Source organism: Eptesicus fuscus, chromosome 3, assembly GCF_027574615.1.
Source record: "Eptesicus fuscus isolate TK198812 chromosome 3, DD_ASM_mEF_20220401, whole genome shotgun sequence".
In the NCBI taxonomy this organism is placed as follows: Eukaryota; Metazoa; Chordata; class Mammalia; order Chiroptera; family Vespertilionidae; genus Eptesicus; species Eptesicus fuscus.
In genome coordinates this window covers 16,819,454-16,839,621 of record NC_072475.1, presented here as the reverse complement: position 1 = coordinate 16,839,621, position 20,168 = coordinate 16,819,454, and the positions used below count along the sequence as shown (strand labels likewise).

Here is a 20,168-nt window from a genome sequence, read left to right as displayed (position 1 = left end):
CTAAACGACTTGCTGCTGGGTCCTAAAATTCCACCAAGTTCGTATGTGTCTACCAACTCACTCATCCATAAAAGTGTAACCTATTTTTCATTCACAGTAAAGATTAGTTGACATCATTTTGCAGTTTTAAAATTAAGCTCTCTGGCAAGCGCACTGCAGATTAAATCAGTCCTCCTCCATTCGCATGGCATAAATTATTAATCACCCCTGGAGAAGAGAAGGGAGGCAATTCTGAAGACAAGGTTAAGTAAACACTTGGACAAGTCTTCTTAGTGAGAAATGACTCATTGTTCTGAGGGGTGATAATGTCACAGTTCTCAGACAAACAAACAAAAATAGAATAGGTATTCCCATTGTAAGTACAAATAATAATTAGCAAATGCACAATGCATAGTTGCTATCCCTTTTTAGAGGAATTTCTTTTTAATCCAAGCAACAGTTTATTAAAGCCTTCCTTTTCTGAGGCTAGAATAAATCAGGACAGCAAAACAACTGCACCAGGTCAGTTCTAACTCATGGCCTTTATATGCTTTTTCCTCCTGGAGGCCTGTCTTGGACCCAGATGGGGTGTTTTGCCTGGATTCCCATAGCCTCCCCAACTTCCCCCATCACACTACAATAGTTCACTTCTCTGAGTCCCTCTCTGCCTCTTCCCACACCCTTCAACACAGTTAAGTATTTAGCACAAAGTTAGTATTTTAAGTATTTGTTTACTGCATGGACAAGAAAGTTAGAAGATATTAGGTTATAACGAATTTAATTCATGATTCGAGGGGCACCTTTTCTGCTTGTAAGTTGCTTGCACAGTGCTGATACAATCTGCTTTGGTAAAATTTCATAGTTCATCCAGTTTCTTCTTTTTATTTATTTATTTTTTTATGTATTAACATGAAAAGGTTGGTTTGTTCTATATAAAATAAAGCCACCCGCTGCTGCTAGATTTGGCTTTAAAAGCCATAGGTGTTGTGCTTGTGTTCAAAAACTTCAAATCCAAAGTCATAACGAAGGCTTTAATAGTATCAATAACAGAAACAGGTTAAGTATCTTTACTGTCTCAAGCTAAGGAAGGAACTTGTGCTAGGTTTTTCTGCCATTGAATTATATCAACAAGTGCCACTAGGGGGTGCCTCGTCTCTTCTTATTTCCAGTAAACAGAATGCTGCATTGAAGGCTCATGTTGCTTTACCCAGAAACCAGTATCTTCACTCTTCCTTGTAAATGCAAGTTACTGGATTCTCAATTTCATGTTAGCCCTTACATTGTCGTCTGTAAGCCAATAACTTCATTCATGTTTATTGAATACTAGTCAATTTACTCTCAAATGATCAATTTCCTTAATGAAGTTCATTGTACATAATTTTTTTTTTCTGTTTTCATGGCTCCACTGACATACTAAAAAAATGAAAGAAAAGAAACGTTCAGTATCAGAAGTAATAAACTTTTCCACTCCAAAAATAGAAAACAATTATGAATATGCTTAAAGAAATTACAGGAAAAAAGACTTAGCAACTATCTTTAACGTAATGATGAACTTCCCAAATTTTGTCAGTACATGAGACACATAAGTATCTCAGTAACCTTTTCATGATGTCCCAAGCAAAAAAAAATTTAAAAAAAGTTCTGTTTATTAAGTAGTTAGGTTTAATAACTTAAGAGTATTTCAGTTCTTGCATTTTAAATAGCTGATTGGGTTTTTTGTTTGTTTTTCAAAAAATACATTTTATTACTTCACACTTCTATTAGTTATCTATTGCTGCCTAATAAATTATCCCTAAAATCTAGTGGCTTAAACAAGTATTTATTATCTTATTACTTCTGTGGGACAGCAATCAGGGAGGGCCTTAGATGGGTGGCTATGTCTCTGGATCTTCTCCGAGGTTGGAGTCAGGACATCAGCTGGGGCTGCGGCCACCTGAAGGCCTGGCTAGGGCTGGGAGATTCACTTCCAAAATGGCTCACTCAGAGGGCTACCAGCAGGAGGCCTCCAGCTCCCTGCTAGTTGTTGAAGATGGACTCAGTTCCTTGGCATGTGGGCACCTCCATAATGCTGCTTGAGTGTCTGCACAACATGGCAGGTGGCTTCCCCAAAAGTGAGTGATTCGAAGGAGAAAACAAGGAGAAGGTTGCAAATAATAATTAGCAAATGCACAATGCATAGTGACATAGACTTGGCAGTCTCACACCATCAATTCAGCCATATTCTATGTTTTAGAAGCTAGTTACTAAGTCCAGCCCATATTCAAGGGGAGGGGATTCAGCTTCATCTCTTAAAGGATTATTGAATAATTTGGGACCCAGTTTAAAACCATTGCACTTACCAGTAGGATGGAATAGACTGGATAGAAGGGGGGTGAGGGAGGCATATTTGCTTTCTGCCTGAACTGGGACATCCACCTTCTTCTGGCCTTGGACCTCAGCACTCTTGGTTCTTGAGCATTTAGACTTGAAATGGGACTTCAACCATTGGCTGTCCTGGATCTCAGGCCTTCAGGTTTGGACTAGAACTACACCACCGGCTTTCCTGGGCCTCCAGCTTATAGATAGCAGATGAGGGGACTTCTCAGTCTCCATAAACACGTGAGCCACTCCCTCATAATAAATCTCTTCCTACTTATCTTCCTACATGTATCCTATTGCGTCTGTTTCTCAGGAGAACCCTGTCTAATCTAGGCAATCTACACTCAAATTTGGGAATCAGATTAGAAACCACTACCCACATTTTCTGTTTCATGTTGATTTTCATGTGCTACCTGCTTTTTATCACAGCAACCACTGAACACCCAGCCTTACAAAGATATGTCTTCTAAAAAAGGAATGTAGCACAGTCTCAGGTTGCAAAAGGGAGCTACCTTGAGCTAGTAGTTCATACAATGGCCAACAGATGTTGCTGTGCTTCCCTCGAAATTTTCAAGTATGTCATATATCCCCTCTGACTTCACTCAAGGCCCCCTAGACTGACTCAGGGCACAATTTGGGAACCATAGATTTAAGGGCCATCACAGAGGTGAAAATTAAGGTTGAATGTACTTTTAAAAATCTTTCTAGATGTGCAAAAAATAGTTTCCCTATTGCTCCAGGAACATTATAAAAGAAAAATGAGGGGTTATTTCTATCCATGGTATTAAAATAGAATGAAAGTTTTATTTTGTTATAAGTGCTTGAAGAATGTAAAAGTATTCTAAGAGCAGAACACTTTTTCCTCCACCCGTTTTAGCCAAATATCAGCTGGAAATGAAGAAAAGGCAATCCAAAAATTTTAAAAAAGAAAATACAACCTAAAATTTTGTTTAAAAAAAAAAAAAAAAAACTAGTATCCAAAAAAATAACTGTCTTCTTTTCTCTTTTTTTTCCTAAAGATCTATTAAACCAAATCTTAAGGGAAAGGACACTGGACATTAAGAAAGAGGTCCACCCTCTTTACAATCTAGTGCAATTACTTTTCTTCTTGTGTGTACTCTGCTAACATTATTACAAAAAAACAATAATTCCCTCCTTTTTATAAAAAATTGTCTTTTCCTTTCCTAGTATAATGGTATTTTAGTATCAGCCTGGAGTCTGTGCCAAATGATTACATAGTATACCATTTCCTCATTCACAGGAAATTAGTCGTCAATAAAAAGAAAGCTCAGGTAATGAAAGATCTTCCTGTTAATTGCCGTGGATAGAAAAACAAAGCAAGAAAAGGCCCAACATATTTCTCTCTGCTCCTTCCTTTGAAACCCCACTAAAATAACAAAAATTCATTTTTAAGGGCAGGATCCCACCAAAAAAAAAAAAGAGAGAGAGAAAGAAGAGGTGATGATAGCAGATGATCATTTTCCATGAAATACTGAAAGATGGAAAGCTGTTAACCAACAGTGATGACAGGTTTCAGCGTTATCTGTTCTGCTAAGCAACCAAAGAAGAAAAAAAGCCAACCTGGAAGCAGGTTGGATCAGGCCGCAGAAACCCGGGACATTGCCATCAATCGACGAACCAGGAGCTCTGCAAACATTGGCTTTGCATCTAGAACTGGAAACAGGAGGCTTTGTTTAAAGCCTGACTGAAGAGTTAGTATGATGTGCAATGAGTCTACTTCCAGGGAAAGAGGGAGAGGAGAGCAGTGTGTCTACTTTCCATCTGATAGAGCTAAAAATATTAGTAAAAATATCAAGGTCAGTCTGTATTTGACTGGATTTTCCCAGCTATGCTTATTTTGTTTTGGTAGGTTAAAGGCAAAGGGGTGGGCAAAGTCTCCAAAAGAAATAATGCTCCTTAACATTTCCAGCAACAGGGAAGCAAGGGCAAACTGAGATGGTGCTGTAGCGTTGTTACAGAAAACCGGAGAAGAACCAAGCAACACATAAGAGAGATGGAGTTACATTTATTACGCACGGGTCCAGAGGAAAATGTCTCTCAAATTCTGGGCCCCAACATGGAGGAACTTTCCCTATTTATATGTTTTTACCTTCTTTGTCTCCCAAATATGGGGTGTTTCCGGCCTCCTTTGCAAGTTCTTAAAGAGCCCCTATGTGCTGGGGCCTTGAGACCTCAACCAAAGACTTGGCCTGGTGCCAGCACTGATAATTTCATCCTGGGAAGGTTTAATGGCCTCTCTGAAATGGGAGTAGTCTTATTTTCCTTATTATTTAAGCAAGCAAGCATCTACAGAAGCCAAATAGCAGGGTTAAAATTTCAAACAGCAGTTTTTATATAAGATGGATGCTTCAGCATGCCTCGGAAATATTGACTCGGAAATGAGTTATTCAGAAGTTCTTGCTTTCAAAGCCATGAACAGTGGGTTTATCCTAATTTTTTTTTTTTTTTACTTAATCCTCACCCTAGGAAGGACATGTGTAGAGAGAAGAAGGGAGAGAAAGAGAGGAGAAACATCAATGTGGGAGAGAAGCATCAATAGGTTGCCTTCTATACGCTCCCTGACTGAGGACCAAACCCAACACACAGGTATGTGTCCTGATCGGGAACCAAACTTACAATCTTTCAGTTCACAGGACAACACTCAACCAACTGAGTCACTCTGGCCAGGCAAAAAGTGAGTTTAATTAGCCAAGTTTTCAGTTATCAACAGATGATACTAAGCAATCTGGCAAAGAATATTGTGAAAATAAAAGGTTGGGGGCGGGGGGGAGCATTACATCCACCCATGCCTTTTCTTTGCTATGTTCTTGTGGTTGCTACTTCACCCTAATATATACTGGCTTATATAAAGACAACGGGGGCGGGGGGGGGGGGTAGTAGAAGAATATCATGTAAGGAAAAATATCCTATAAATAAATTACATCTAGAAAATTTTTACTTTAGAAAATTAACTTTCATTTGTAATGCTAACAGCAAGACACCCAGGTAAAACATACATGGTGTCAAAACAAGCCAAAGGAAAATCGTTTGGGCAAAAAAATGAAAAAGGATAGCAAGTCAAATTTATAGAAAATATTCCTTTATTAACTTTTGGTCGAGAATATGTTTGTATATTTTCAGAAAACAACTCTGAGACCATGTGGATTCCTGCAACAGAGAGGAATTGACAGGAGTGCTCCAGCCATGAAGACAGAAGAGAAACAGTCCAGAGATGGAAGATGCTGACCATGCCTTGCCATACTAGCAGTCAGCAGATGTGTGTTACTGCAGATTGCCCAGGACCAAATCAGAGAGGGTCAGACCTGCATTACCACCATTTGTCCACCATCCAGAACTGAAATATCATTGCTGTTATGTACACATAAACAACTGTTGGACATAGAAATAGGGACTCAAAAGAACTGTTGGCCCAGAAAGAAACTCACTATAGACTGATTCATTTGCCTTTCAGCATAACCATTATTGCTTGTCTCATTTTCGGTTCCTATAAGTGTATTCCTAGTATCACATGAGCTCACTCATCTAGGGGAAATGACGAACAACATAGACTGAAGAACAAGAACAGCATTGATCAGACTGTCAGACCTCAGAGGGAAGGTAGGGGAGGGTGGGAACAAGGGAGATAGATCAACCAAAGGACTTGTGTGCTTGCATATGAGCCTAACCAGTGATCATGGACAACAGGGGGATGGGGGCATGCGTGTGGGGGGGTTTGGGATGGGAATGGGGGGGGGGTTGATGACAAATATGTGATACCTTAATCAATAAAGTAATTAGAAAAAATAAAAATAAAAATAAAAAAAAGACACCAACTGCCTGATTGCAATTTGACTTTCAGAAATCTTAACCAACATGTTCTGATTAGAACTAAAGAAAAGGTGGTGTAGATGACACTTGCTCATCGACTTACCCTCCTCAGGAGTTCAGGAAAAGGTCACTTTTAAATTTCCACCAATGATATATTTTGTGCAAAGCCCTGTATGGAGGCTATCACCAGAGGCTGCTTCCTGAGAGATCTGGAACCCCAAACTCTGTTTCAGGGACATATTGTATCACCTTCCCTGAGTACATTTACTTACAAAGCCATGAAAACTTGATAGGTAAAAAGAAGCTCAACTGGCACCAAATCCTAAGAGTGTCCATAGCACTATTTTTATAGGATTCCATTATAAAACATTTATTAATTCAACTCAAATCTCTGAACTCAAAAATACAGAAATAACCTAATTCATGTCGACAGTTGCTATAGGCAGTGGAGCCAAGCACAGTAGGACCTGAAAAGGAGACACATCTAGGACTGAATTCTTACTCCATGAATGTCTAGCTGCTGTGTAACTTTTGAGATATCTAACCACTCTGAACCTCAGTCTCTTTATCTGTAAAATAAAGAAGCTAAGGTTTTCTTTACTGTGGTCTACCATAGCAAGTACTTTACTTAAAGAGGACACCTAAATATTAGATCTCCCTTGCCTCTTATTTCTTGGGGCATGAGGGAACAGTGTGGTAGGCATTATGCTTACTTTTCCTTTCACAGGACCAGATTCTACACTCTTTCCCCTCATTTGGGATGCAAGAAGAAAGAGAAGATATTAGCTGATGAAAGACCACCTTGTGAGATTGCGATCAATTCACATTAGAGGATTTGGAAAATCAGATCCCGCCCCGGGTTCTGCTCTTTCACTCTGGAGTCTGGACTTCCTTAAGTCATTGGCAGAGATTAGTTTTCTAGTGGCATTGTCATAGCAAAGGCGAGCCAGCACCAGCTGGATTGCCCTCTTGGAAAATGGTCTCTTAACAGAGATTACATGAAGATAACCTATTGATGTCCCTTTTCAGGAAAGTTAGACAGGAAGTCAGTGAAGAAAAACCACAAACCACATACGAGACATGGGGGAACAGGGAGATAAAAATTGTTTCATAGCCCTAGCCAGTTTGGCTCAGTGGATAGAGCATTGGCCTGCGAACTGAAAGGTCCCAGGTTCGATTCTGGTCAAGGGCACATGCCCGGGTTGTAGGCTGGATCCCCAGTGGGGGACTTGCAGGAGACAGCCAATCCATGATTCTCTCTCATCATGATGTTTCTATCACTCTCTCCGTCTTCCTTCCTCTCTGAAATCAATAAAAATATATTTTAAAAATTATTTCATAAATTAACAGAAGATTATAATCAGGAATTCCTCATCTTTTCTTCTTAGGTATTATCTATAATGTAATCTTGCCCTTGTGTAGAATAGAACACACAAAAATCTCAGGAACTGGAAAACGCAGAGATTCTTAAAAGAGATAACCCCAATGTATAGATGTAGAAACTGTTCACAGGTGTCAAGAGCCCTCTCCAACCTAGTGCCGCTAATTAGTGGTGGGTCCCATTTCTATCCATACACATTCCTCTTTAGCTGGTGAATTCAGGTGTGTGTGTAAACTGTATTTTTTGTGTGCTGCATTGTTCTGCTATTTAGGAGTTAGCTAATAAGCCTTACGTGAATTTAGCTGGTGAATTCACGTAAGGCTTATTAGCTAATGAATTAGCTGGTGAATTCAGGTGTGTGTGTAAACTGTATTTTTTGTGTGCTGCATTGTTCTGCTATTTAGGAGTTAGCTAATAAGCCTTACGTGTATTTTAAGGAATTACCAACAATAGTCATGCTTTCTATTTAGGTGAGATATTTTCAGGGGTGAGTGGAAAAGGAGAGACTGGATGTTTTAAGAATTCAAAGAGAAAATAAGAAAATAGTCAGACACCTTGCTGCCAACTCTAGAAATAAAAAGGAGAATGTCATTTCCCTCCTTTGTATTGTTCTTAGGTTTTTTTTCTCCCAACACAGAAATTTCAAAGACGCTTTGCTAAAACCCAGAAAGTTGCTATGCAACCTACCCATGAAATGATTTCTCCCCACCTTTTATCCTGAGGATCTATCATTCTGCTACTTAAGAGACAAGCAGTTGTGTCAGAAGGAAGGAGACTGTAACAGGAGCCATCGGAATCAATTGTCAATCAAGCTTTCCAGCTTGCCCTGGCTCCTTAGACCCTGAAGAAATCTCACAAACGAAACTGACTTACCATAAAATGTGCCTCTTTTCCTGTGACATCTTGCTCATTGCTTCACAAGGTACCGGAAGTACCAGCGTTTCACTGGTTGACCCAGCAGGGTCATCTCTAGGTCTTGTTAGCCCAGACACTGAACCGTGCCTAAGAGAGGCCTAGGAGGAAGAGGTTTTATTCTCAGCGGTTGTTTTGCACATTGCTTAAACTAGACATGATAGCAGTTCCTCAAAGAGAGCAGCATTAGTCAGAGCCGTGGGGGAAACAGTGAGAAATGGAACTTACCATTCCACATGCCTGACAGAAACATGTCAGTTGAGAGAGGCATAGGGCAGAATATGAGAAGTCTGTTTTCAGGGTGCTGGTAAGAAGGGCGAAGGCATTAGAGCCCTTCATATCTCAATTAAAATTCCAGAGCTGCTACGTACCCACTGTATGACCCTAATGAAGTAACTTAACCTTCAAAATTTACTCTCTTCATACATACAATGGGCATGATATGACTAACTCAAGAAGTTATTATGGGCAACAACAACAATAACATATGTGCCCTAGTCAGTTTGGCTCAATGGATAGAGCATCAGCCTTTGGACTGAAGGGTCCCTGGTTTGATTCTGGTCAAGGGCACATGCCTGGGTTGTGGGCTCGATCCCAAGTAGTAGGCGTGCAGGAAGCAGCCAATCAGTGATTCTTTCTCATCACTGATGTTTCTCTCTCTCTCTCTCTCCCTCTCCTTTCCTCTCTGAAATCAATAAAATATATTTTAAAAAAATAATATATGTAAAGTGTTCATCCCAGGTGTGGTCATCAGTGTGCACACAACCACCCAAATGAGTATGATGCTAATGATTATTATTCTAATCTAAACACTGCCATTTGCCAACTGTGTGTCCTTGGGTGAGGAATTCTGCATATCATTTTCTTCCACTGGAAAATAAAGAGAATAATACTGACCTTGCAGGGTTGTTCTGAGGACCAGAAATGGTATGTGGAAAGTATCTAGCTACAGTATTCTAGCCTAGCACAGACAGAATCTTGATAATTTGCTGTTGTTATTGTTTTCAATACCACCTATTTTTTACCTAACAATCTGTTTAAGCGTGAGAGAATTCATGTTTCATATAAAGGTTGGCTTTTCTTGATATGATCAATTTATATACCAGTCCACCTGTAAATGTTCTTTTTTTTAAATGTGTTTTATTGACTTTTTAGAGAGAGAGGAAGGGAGGGATAGAGAAATAGAAACATTGATGAGAGAGAGACATGGATGGGCTGCCTCTTGCACGCCCCCTACTGGGGATCAAGTTCACAACCCGGCATGTGCCCTGACCAGGAATCAAACCTCTTGGTTCCTGGGTTGACACTCAACCACTAAGCCACACTGGCTGGGCCATCTGTAATGTTTACTCAAGAGATAAACAAGATTTCTTTGTCTCTTAAGTCCCTTTCAAGCTCTGTTAGGCATAACTCCACAAAAAGCTGTGGCTTAAAATCAAACCAGTGTCCCCTACTATGAATAAGGCTCATCAGAGACACTATGAAATGAACACACTAAAACTTCCCCAGCATAGGGAAATACGCACTTTGGGTAATTTGGATTAAAGCATTTAGGGAATATTTTATTCTCTTTGGCCTCAACTCTGGAGTATCTTATTGTCACGAATTGGTGTATCAGTCAAGGAAGAATGGGTTTTATTCAAGGAGCATTCTGGCTAGCCATCTGGTCTATACACCCTGGACACCAGAATCTTGATTCCATTAGCAGTTGGATCCACATGATTACAGCACTTCTTTTAAAGACTGCCAATTTTTTTTCAATTGAGAAAAAAAAAGAAGATAGTTGAGAATACAGAGCTCAAAATATGGAAGAACAATATGCAGCTTCTTTCAAGTTCTCAGTTCTGCAGTTTTGGGCCCTGCAGTGCCAGTCCACCTCCCCACCTCTCCCTACCAATTCAACCCTCCGTGGCACTGGTGGCTTAAAGATTCCCACACCAAAATCCAAGGCTCTGGGATCTTAAAAGCCCTACTCTTCATCTTGGCCAAACATGTCAACCAGACCTATATTTCTAAATAAGATTTACACATTATGGAGATCCAAGATGGCGGCGTAGATAAACATCTGGGCTGCAGCCTTCCACAACAATTTCCAAAACTACAACTAAAAGACAGAACGTCTATCACCCAGAACCACGGGAAAGCTGGCTGAGCGGAACCTCTACAACTAGACCGAAAGATACAGGCGCAATCAGGACACAAATGCTGAAAAACTGAGGTACAGAGGAGCACACACGCGTTACGAGCTGGCAGCAGAGCCCAGCTAGAGGCGGGAGTTGCTTTCTTCAATCTGAAGAGAGACAAGCCTCCAATCTCTCTGAAATCCAGTTTCTGGGGAGAGACTGGGCTGTCTGCCATCGGGTTGGAGTGAGGGTGGCTACTAGCAGAGCTGCATGGAGGTAGAATTGTTGGCTGCGCCGGGGTGCGCAAGATGACGGGGACGCGATTGCGGGATGCGGTTGGAGGCGGCTCACTGCCAGCCATTGCTGTTTGACACGCCCTAGCCTAGTGATGCCCTGAGACTCTGCCCTGCACAATCTACAAACACACCCAAGCTCCTAGCAGCGGCTTTTGCATATGAATGGCCTTCTCTATTTCAGTTTAAAGTAGTAAACTTGCAACCCCATACGGACAGCTCCAAGGCCTCCAAGCTCAAAGCAGGGAGCAGAGGGCCGCGGTTCTAGCTGTAGCTCCTGCAGAGTAGCCTCAGACAGCAGCTGAACTGCACCCCATTGGAGATCCAGAAGCCAATGCACCTAGTGGCCAGTGTGAGGCACCAGATTTCAACTCCTCACATCCATAAGTGACACATTCGGGAGGCGGACTCAGTGAGCACCAAAGCCCCACTCAAACAAGCCCTATACCACAAATGTGTCTCCAGCGCAGCAGTGCTTCCATTATAGACACAGCAGGTCCTCACAGCCAATTGGCCTTGAGGTCAATTCCTCCCAGTGTACCAACAGCAATCAAGGCTTTTAACTACACCAAGACTTTCCACTCAGCCCACAAAGGGGTGTACCAAGAGCGACCACCTAGGGTGATTGGGGAAACTGAGCTACCGGCCCCTATAGGTCACTGACCACACAAAGCCACTCCATCAACACAGGGAGGCAGCCAAAATGTGGAGACACCAAAGTATGTCACGAATAGAAGAGATGGAGGAAAGTAAACTAATGGACGACACAGTGTTCAGAACCACATTTATAAGGTTACTCAAGAATCTTCTAAAAACCACTGAGAAACTTGAAGAGACCTTCAAGGACCTTAATGAGAATACCAAAAAAATGGAAAAGAACCAGTCAGAAATTATGCATACACTGTCTGAAATAAAGAATATACAGAAACTCAACTGTAGATCACCATACCCAAAAAGTCAAACCAAAGATCTGGAATATGAGGAACCAAAAAACACCCAACCAGAGAGGCAGAAAGAAAGAAGAATCCAAAAGTGTGAAGATAGCATAAGGAGCCTCTGGGACGGCTTCAAGCGTACCAACATCCGAATTTTTGGGGTGCCAGAAGAAGAGCGAGAGCAAGATATTGAAAACCTATTTGAAGAAATAATGACAGAAAAATTCCCCCACCTGGTGAAAGAAATAGACTTACAAGTTCAGGAAGCACACAGAACCCCAAACAGGAGGAATCCAAAGAGGACCACACCAAGACACATCATAATTAAAATGCCAAGGGCAAAAGACAAAGAGAGAATCTTGAAAGCAGCAAGAGAAAAACAGTTCGTTACCTACAAGGGAGTACCCATATGACTGTCAGCTGATTTCTCAACAGAAACTATGCAGGCCAGACGGGAGTGGCAAGAAATATTCAAAGTGATGAACAGCAAGAACCTACAACCAAGATTACTCTACCCAGCAAAGCTATCATTCAGAATTGAAGGTCAGACGAAGAGCTTCACAGACAAGAAAAAGCTAAAGGAGTTCATCACCACCAAACCAGGATTACATGAAATGCTGAAAGGTATTCTTTAAGAAGAGGAAGAAGAAAAAAAAGGTAAAGGTAAAAAATTATGAACAACAAAAAGACATCAAATACATACCTACCAACAAGTGAATCTAAAAATCAAGTGAATAAAAAATCTGAAGAACAGAATGGACTGGTGAATATAATAGAATCAGGGACATAGAAAGGGAGGGGATGGACAATTATCAGGGGGAAGGGGGTCTGAGGGGTGTGGGAAGAGATTGGACAAAAATCTTACACCTATGAATGAAGACAGTGGCAGGGGGTAAAGGCATGGGGTGGGGTGGGGAATCAGGTGGAGGGGAGCTATGGGGGGGTTGGGAAGAGGAATACCTGTGATAATCTGAACAATAAAGATTTATTTTAAAAAAAGAAAGAAAAAGATTTACACATTATTTTATAAAGATGAACCTCCCCTTCAGAGAAATTAGGCCCCTTTACCAACTCTTCTATGATATGTTGGTTCACCAACTGTCCTATGATATGTCAGTTTAGATGTCTTAGCCTAGGTTTCCTCCAAAAAAAAAAAAACAGAGTCTATGACAATGTAAATATAATTTTGGGGTAGTTAATCCTAAGGAACACGAGTAAGGGGTTTAGCAAAATTGAAATTGGGAAGAGAAAGATAAAACTAAGGTTGTAGAGTAAGTAGTCCCCTCCTTATCCAAGGAAGATATGTTCCAAGAGCCACAGTGGATGCCTAAAACCATAATAGTATCAAACCTTATACACTGAGTGACCAGATTATTATGATCTCTGAATGCATAATAATCTGGCCACTCAGTGTGTGTATGTGTGTGTGTGTGTGTGTGTGTGTGTGTGTGTATTAGAGGCCCGGTGCATGAATCTGTGCATGGGTGGGATCCAGCCAGCTTGGCCAGGGGGAGGGGACATGGGCGGTTGGCTGGCCTGCCTGCTGGTCAAACTCCTGGTCGAGGGGACAATTTGCATATTAGCCTTTTATTATATAGGATATACACTGAGTGGCCAGATTATTATGCGTTCAGAGATCATAATAATCTGGCCACTCAGTGTATATATTACGTTTTTTCCTACCCATATACCTTTTCACTTGCTTTTCTTTGGCATATCTGAAATGCCAGCATCACTACTCTGTGCTTTGAGGTCATTATGAAGTAATTAAGGGTTACTTGAACACAGCACTGAGATAGCACAACGAATGGGCTGGTAGCGTATACAGTGAAGACATGCCAGACTAAGGGATGATTCGTGTCCTGGGTGAGACAAATCCAGATGGCACAAGATTTCATCACGCTGCTCAGAACAGCACCCAATTTAAAACTTACAAATTGTTTCTTTATAGAAGTTTCTCTTTAATATTTTCAGACGGCACTTGACTCAGGTAACTGAAACCATGGGTAAAGAGAAACTACAATATTATCAAACTGGTCTTCACTTTGGGGAACTGGGCCTTGATCCTACTAGAGACTCTTTGAGAAATTGTATGGAATAGTGATTCAGAGTTGTTCACATGAGGGATGAAAGAGTAGATGAATTGTCCAGTCTCCCATCCTCCACTGGACAAGGGTTGCCCCCATTGAAATGTTAACATTTCTCCCTTTTGCACCTGTCCATGCAGCAGAATGGCTGAAAAGGTTCCCACAGCATCTCCCCAGGGCTATGGCAGAGAAACCAAGACAGAAAACAACAGCTTTGCAGTGCAGCTAAGACTGGTGCAGTCTGGTTTTACCTGCCTCGGCTGGTAGTCATAGCAATGATTGGATTTAAAACAATTTATTCTAAGGTAACAATGTAAAGCAGAGCATAAACATGACCTTGTTGCTCATGTGACTTCAATCGCTTGGTCCTTCAGCTTGATTCACATTAATAAGATATTCTTCACTATTTTATCAGCCCTCACACACTATTAACAAACCTCATTGCCTTTCGTTCCAAAGCCTGAACCCTATTTTGGCAAGAGATACAGTTCTTCAACAGTTAATGCACATTTTTAAAACTTCCCATAGAGCCACCTCACAAATGATTTTTGGATTATACGTTTTAAAAGTGAATTTTTAAAACAGTAATTGAAGAGACAGAATACAAAAAAGAACAAAACATTGCCCCTTCCCCAAAGGAGTTTATAAACTACTCAAGGGAGATAGGATAAGACAGATAATTTTAAAAGTTAAATGAAGCTAATAGAGAGAGTAGGAAAAATATTGAGTGCATATATGGCAATTACTCAGAAGATAATAGTCAATGCTACAGAATCCTACCCAGACATGATAGACTGGTCTGACTTGAATGGAAACACACACAGGTACAAACACATAGAAATGATGGCCAAAATAAAATTAATTGATTTTAATAGCTCTGCTTCAAAGAAGAAAAGGGCTATTTCCAGAAGCAAAAATAAAAACTACCAGAAGAATCTAGGGCTGAGGTGTTAATACCCATGAGAGAATACAGGTATGCCTTCAGGGCACTCAGTTAGAGTAGAGGAGCTGGAATTGAGCCCCCAAATAAGAGAAACACAAATAGCTTCCTAGTTTATGAAAAAAGCGAATCTAGAAAAATTACTCACCTAACCAAAGTAACAAGAAAAATCTTGCCATCTAAGTACCAATTTAAATCATCTGTTTAGTGCGAAACTCACAAGCCAAAGAATTAATATTATAACTCATGCAGACCATTGAACTTGCTAGGGTTCGTTCAGAAGAAAACACAAAACTGGTATTTTACATTCATAACCTAAGACTCACAGATCCCCTCAATACAAGTCTTCACTGCAAATAGGTCTCCATAAAATATCATAATATGCAGGAAGAAATGGACCACCCTGATGAGAATAAGCAGGTGCAGCAACCAGAAAAAGTGGTCACTTGGATGTTGAATCCCTATGCTGTACATTGAAACTAATACAATATTGTATGTCACCTATAATTAAAAATAAATGTTAAAAAGATAAGAAATCAAACAATCAAAAAAGAGTTTTAAGATTGGAACTTTGAAAACTGTAAGTGGTAAAAACAATTGAAAGACATTCTAAGATGGGATTAAACATGCAAGAGATGTATTTAAAATACCTATTAGAGAGAAAAACGGGAGGGGGGAAAGGCAAGCGCTCAGACCACCATGCAGGTCTATCTATGTGAAGGCAAGAGGAAATGGAAGAGGATTGGGTTAGCTTGGTCCTTCAGTCTGCAGGACCATTCTAAGATGCCTCATCCAGACCATGCTCGAACCAAATTTGCCCTGAAGAGAAAAAACTGCTTTTTTTGCAAGAATTGACTCGCCTTCGTGTGCCTGCCATGCTTAGTCACTGGCTAACAGCTTGTGCGAAGGGTGTCCTTGGGGGAAATGTAATGATAGATTGAGAGATCAGATGCAGGGGATCTGAGCAGCACATTTCCTTGGCTGCTGCGCCATTAAAGGGGGTGTGAATTGTGAAAATTCCAACATAGCAATGCACATAAACAAGACACAAAACTATTTGAACTGCAGAATTATTAACTTATTAGAGGCCCAGTGCACAAACTCGTGCACCAGTGGGGTCCCTCAGCCTGGCCTGTGGGATCGGGCCAAAACCGGCTCTCCGACATCCCCCAAGAGGTCCTGGATTGCAAGAGGGCACAGGCCAGGTTGAGGGACCCCCACCAGTGCACGATCAGGGCTGAGGAGGGACACAGAGGTTGGCCAGCCTGGGAGGGACAATGGGAGGGCTCCAGGGCATGTCTGGCCCGTCTTGCTCAGTCCCAATAGTCCTGACCCCAGCAGCAAGCTAACCTACTGGTCGGAGTGTCTGCCCCCTGGTGGTCAGTGCACATCATAGTGAGCAGTTGAGCGGCTTTAGCATATCATTAGCATATGACGCTTTGATTGGTTGAACGGCCGACCTGTCGACCAGACACTTAGCATATTAGGCTTTTATTATATAGGATTATGTTAATATAAATTATCGATACACTAATAAAGTTTTATAATCACTGCCATCAGTAAGTCCTTGAATACTTATGAAATGACATGGAGCACTATTACTCTCCATTAAAGACCAGGGAAAGAAGATTTCATGATCACTCAGGTCTATCTGAGAGTAACAGCTAATAAACAAAGCGATTTCTCTTCCTAAAGCCCCAAGAAGCCTGCAGAGCACTTCTGGTAAAAGCATTTGGCTTTGTCATTCAACACTGATAACCAAGATGACAGAGAAAATTCCAGCAAGTGGATTGTGTAAACCTTTACTGGTGTCCTGGCCTAGAGTCTGAAAAGTCTAAAAAAAAAATGTGACTCTTAATTACAGGCATTTAACTGCAGCGTGACAGACTGTAACAGAAAGTAAACAAGCTACCAACCCAAGCCCATGTGATTTAAGGGTGATGACAGTGGGGAGAAAATAACTAGTTCTAACAATGTTTCCAGCCCCTTTGCTAAAAGCATGAGGGGAAAGGCAGGCTTTCGTGTTTGCCATTTAGAAGGTTCCTCTGAAATATTTCAGCCTCTCCTGTTTTTCATACCCTACTTGTGCTGTGTAGGAATCTACTTAAGAGTAGATTAGAAATGTCAACACATAAAACAAGTCCACAGAGGAGCAAATTGGGAGAACTGGTGTGTTTTGGTGACTGGTACTTCATATTTATATTCACAGAAACTTACTAATCCTTGGGTTGTACTGTGGTTTAACAGGGGAAATGTTCTTACCTCAACATGAATTTTCAACTGTGCCTCTTTTTCTATAGACAAAAAGCCAGGTGAAATAAAAAGAGGGAAATTCGTTGGAAATGAGGTCAGAGGTGTGTTATCTTATTACCTAATAAATACACTGCTGCTTACTGACTGCAATGGTTCTAAATCCCTGAAGCTCGTTTTCAGAGGTGATGGGAGGTGCCCTCATTTGAAAAGGTTGTTCCCTGTGTTGTAAATAAGATGGCAGCATCTGTCCTAACCGGTTTGGCTCAGAGGATAGAGCGTCGGCCTGCGGACTGAAGGGTCCCAGGTTTGATTCCAGTCAAGGGCATGTACCTTGGTTGCAGGCACATCCCCAGTAGGGAGTGTGCAAGAGGCAGCTGATCCATGTTTCTCTCTCATCTCTCTTCATCGATGTTTCTAACTCTCTATCCCTCTCCCTTCTTCTTTGTAACTCCAGCCATGAAGACAGAAGAGAAGCAGTCCAGAGATGGAAGATGCTGACGTCGCCTTGCCTTACCAGCAGTTAGCAGTTGTACGCCGCTGAAGGATGCCCAGGACCAAACCAGAGAGAGTCGGACCTGCATTACCACCATTTGTCCACCATCCAGAACTGAAATGTCAGTGCTGACATGTACACATAAGGAACTGTTTGACATTGAAATTGGGTCTCAAAAGAACTGTTGGCCCAGAAAGAAACTCACTACAGACTGATTCATTTGCCTCTCAGCATAACCATTATTGCTTGTCTCATTTTCGGTTCTTATAAGTGTATTTCTAATAGCACATGATCTCACTCATCTAGGGGAAATAATGAACAACATAGACTGATGAACAAGAACAGACCCAGAAACAAGGAGGCATGGATCAGACTGTTGGGCCTCAGAGGGAGGGAAGGGGAGGGTGGGGGTAAAGGGGAGAGATCAACCAAAGGACTTGTGTGCATGCATATGAGCCTAACCAGTGGTTAAGGACAACAGGGGGGTGGGGGCATGCGTGGGGAGGGGTGTGGGATGGGAATGGGGGGATGAGGACAAATATCTGATACCTTAATCAATAAAGAAATTAATTTAAAAAAAATAAAAAATAAAAATAAATAAAAATAAAAAAAGATGGCAGCATCTCCCTTTCCGAGTAAATGAAGGGAAGCATTGAAGCACTAAATGTGAAACGGAGTGAAGCAAATCAGGCTTCTTTTCCCATCATTTTGCAGGTATTACATGAAGCGGAACCATCTTTCTCATCACTGTAAGTGTGGTAAGGAGGCGCTCGGATGTTGGAGAGCCAGCAGGGCAGTTAGGACCTGTCCACAGCTCCAGCAGCAGAGACGGTGCCTGTAGCCAAGCCGCAGTCTTCTGGCCAGATGTCTGGTGTGCCACCTCCCTCCTGGCCCCCTGGAGCTGCCTGCTTCTTGTTCATCCTGCAACCTCTCACTGATACCTGGAGCCCTCAACATCTTTCTAACAAGACTTCTTTCTGCTTAAGATTACTAAAATTGTACGTGCTGGCCTGGCCAGTGTGGCTCAGTGGGTTGAGTGTCGTCCCATTGACCAAGAGGTCCCAGGTTCGATTCCTGGTCAGGGCACATCCCCAGGTTGTGGGCTCAATCCTCAGTAGGGGCCCTGTAAGAGGCAGCCTATTGATGTTTCTCATCTATGTTTCTGTCTCTCTATTCCTCCCTCTCTAAAATCAATAAAAAGCATATTAAAAAAAAAAAGCAGTTCTTCACTAAAGGGCTACCTCATGATACCAGCCAAGCAGGCAAAGTTCTGCTGAAATTCTAGTCCCAGTGGGGAACAGAGAGCTGAGCAGGAGCATGAGGTTCAAAGTTCAGTCACAGCATGGGCGGACCTAGAGGGTATTATGCTAAGTGAAATAGGCCAGCCAGAGAAAGACAAATATCATATGATCTCATTTACATGTGGAATCTAATCAACAAAATAAACCAAGAAACTGGAGACAGACTCATGGGTACAGAGAACAGACTAACAGCTGTCAGAGGGGCGGGGTGTTGGGGGATTGGGTGAAAAAGATGAAGGGGTTAAGCAGGACAAATTGGTATTTGCAGAATAGCCACAGAGATGTGGAGAGCAGCAAGGGGAGTATAGTCAATAATGTCGAAATGGCTGGGTATGGGGCGAGGTGGGTGCTTGGTTTTCCGGTTACTTTGCTGTACATCTGACACTGATGCAGAATGCTATTGAATGTAAACTGTAGTTGGAAAATAAATTTGTTTAAAAGTTTGGTCTCAGAGAGTTAAGGGAAAATAAAGGTCAGCTGGCAGACAGCTAGCTTGGGGCTCTCCCCAGGCAGCTGACTACTAACCCCTCAACAGCTCAGCCAATCCGCTTGCCATCAGCTGCTGAGGATGAGGTCCTCACAGACCCCCTGCTCTGGGTACAGTGCATCTGAGGAAATGGCAGCTACCGGATCTTCCAGGACCAGGCCAGCCTGTGCCAGTCTCCATGAGATCAGACCCAGGAAAAGCAGGAACCGAGAGGTTATAAACATAGAGAACATACATGGACCTGACTCATCATTGGTAAAAACTCTAGAACTGGCCAAACAATGGAGTCAAGAACAACCAAGGAAAGCTCTTTCTCCACTGAGTGCTTCTTCTTTTGAGACAAAAGCAGAAATTGGAAAGATGGGGAACAAGACAACAAGGTTGAAGCGAAGCATAGGTGAGGTGAGTTACATTGGTGGCTTCTATTTCCTATGTGAAGCAAGAAGCCAGGGCAGCTGCTAAGAATGAGGGCGGGCCCAGCCGGTGTGGCTCAGTGGTTGAGCGTCGACCTATGAACCAGGAGGTCATGGTTCGATTCCTGGTCAGGGCACATGCCCAGGTTGGGGGCTCCATCCCCAGTGGGGGAGGGGAGGTGTAGGAGGCAGCGGGTCAATGATTCTCTCTCATTATTGATGTTTCTATCTCTCTCTCTCTCTTCCTCTCCATTCCTCTCTGAAATCAATGAAAATGTATATATTAAAAATAAAAAGAATGAGGGAGGGAGAAAATGGACAGAGAGTTTAAGAGTAGGTAAAAGTTGTGAATGCTCAATAACACAGAAATGTCTGAATAAAAAAA

The 20,168-nt window shown here is 41.8% G+C and overlaps 1 non-coding gene across 1 annotated transcript; it reads right to left on the bottom strand.

The window, feature by feature from the left end:
• Positions 1–3,356: 3,356 nt before the first annotated feature.
• LOC114233060 (small nucleolar RNA SNORA81) lies at positions 3,357–3,542 on the bottom strand. The gene has a single exon (XR_003619182.1). It is a non-coding gene; the product is annotated as a small nucleolar RNA SNORA81 (small nucleolar RNA).
• Between the last annotated feature and the right edge of the window lie 16,626 nt (positions 3,543–20,168).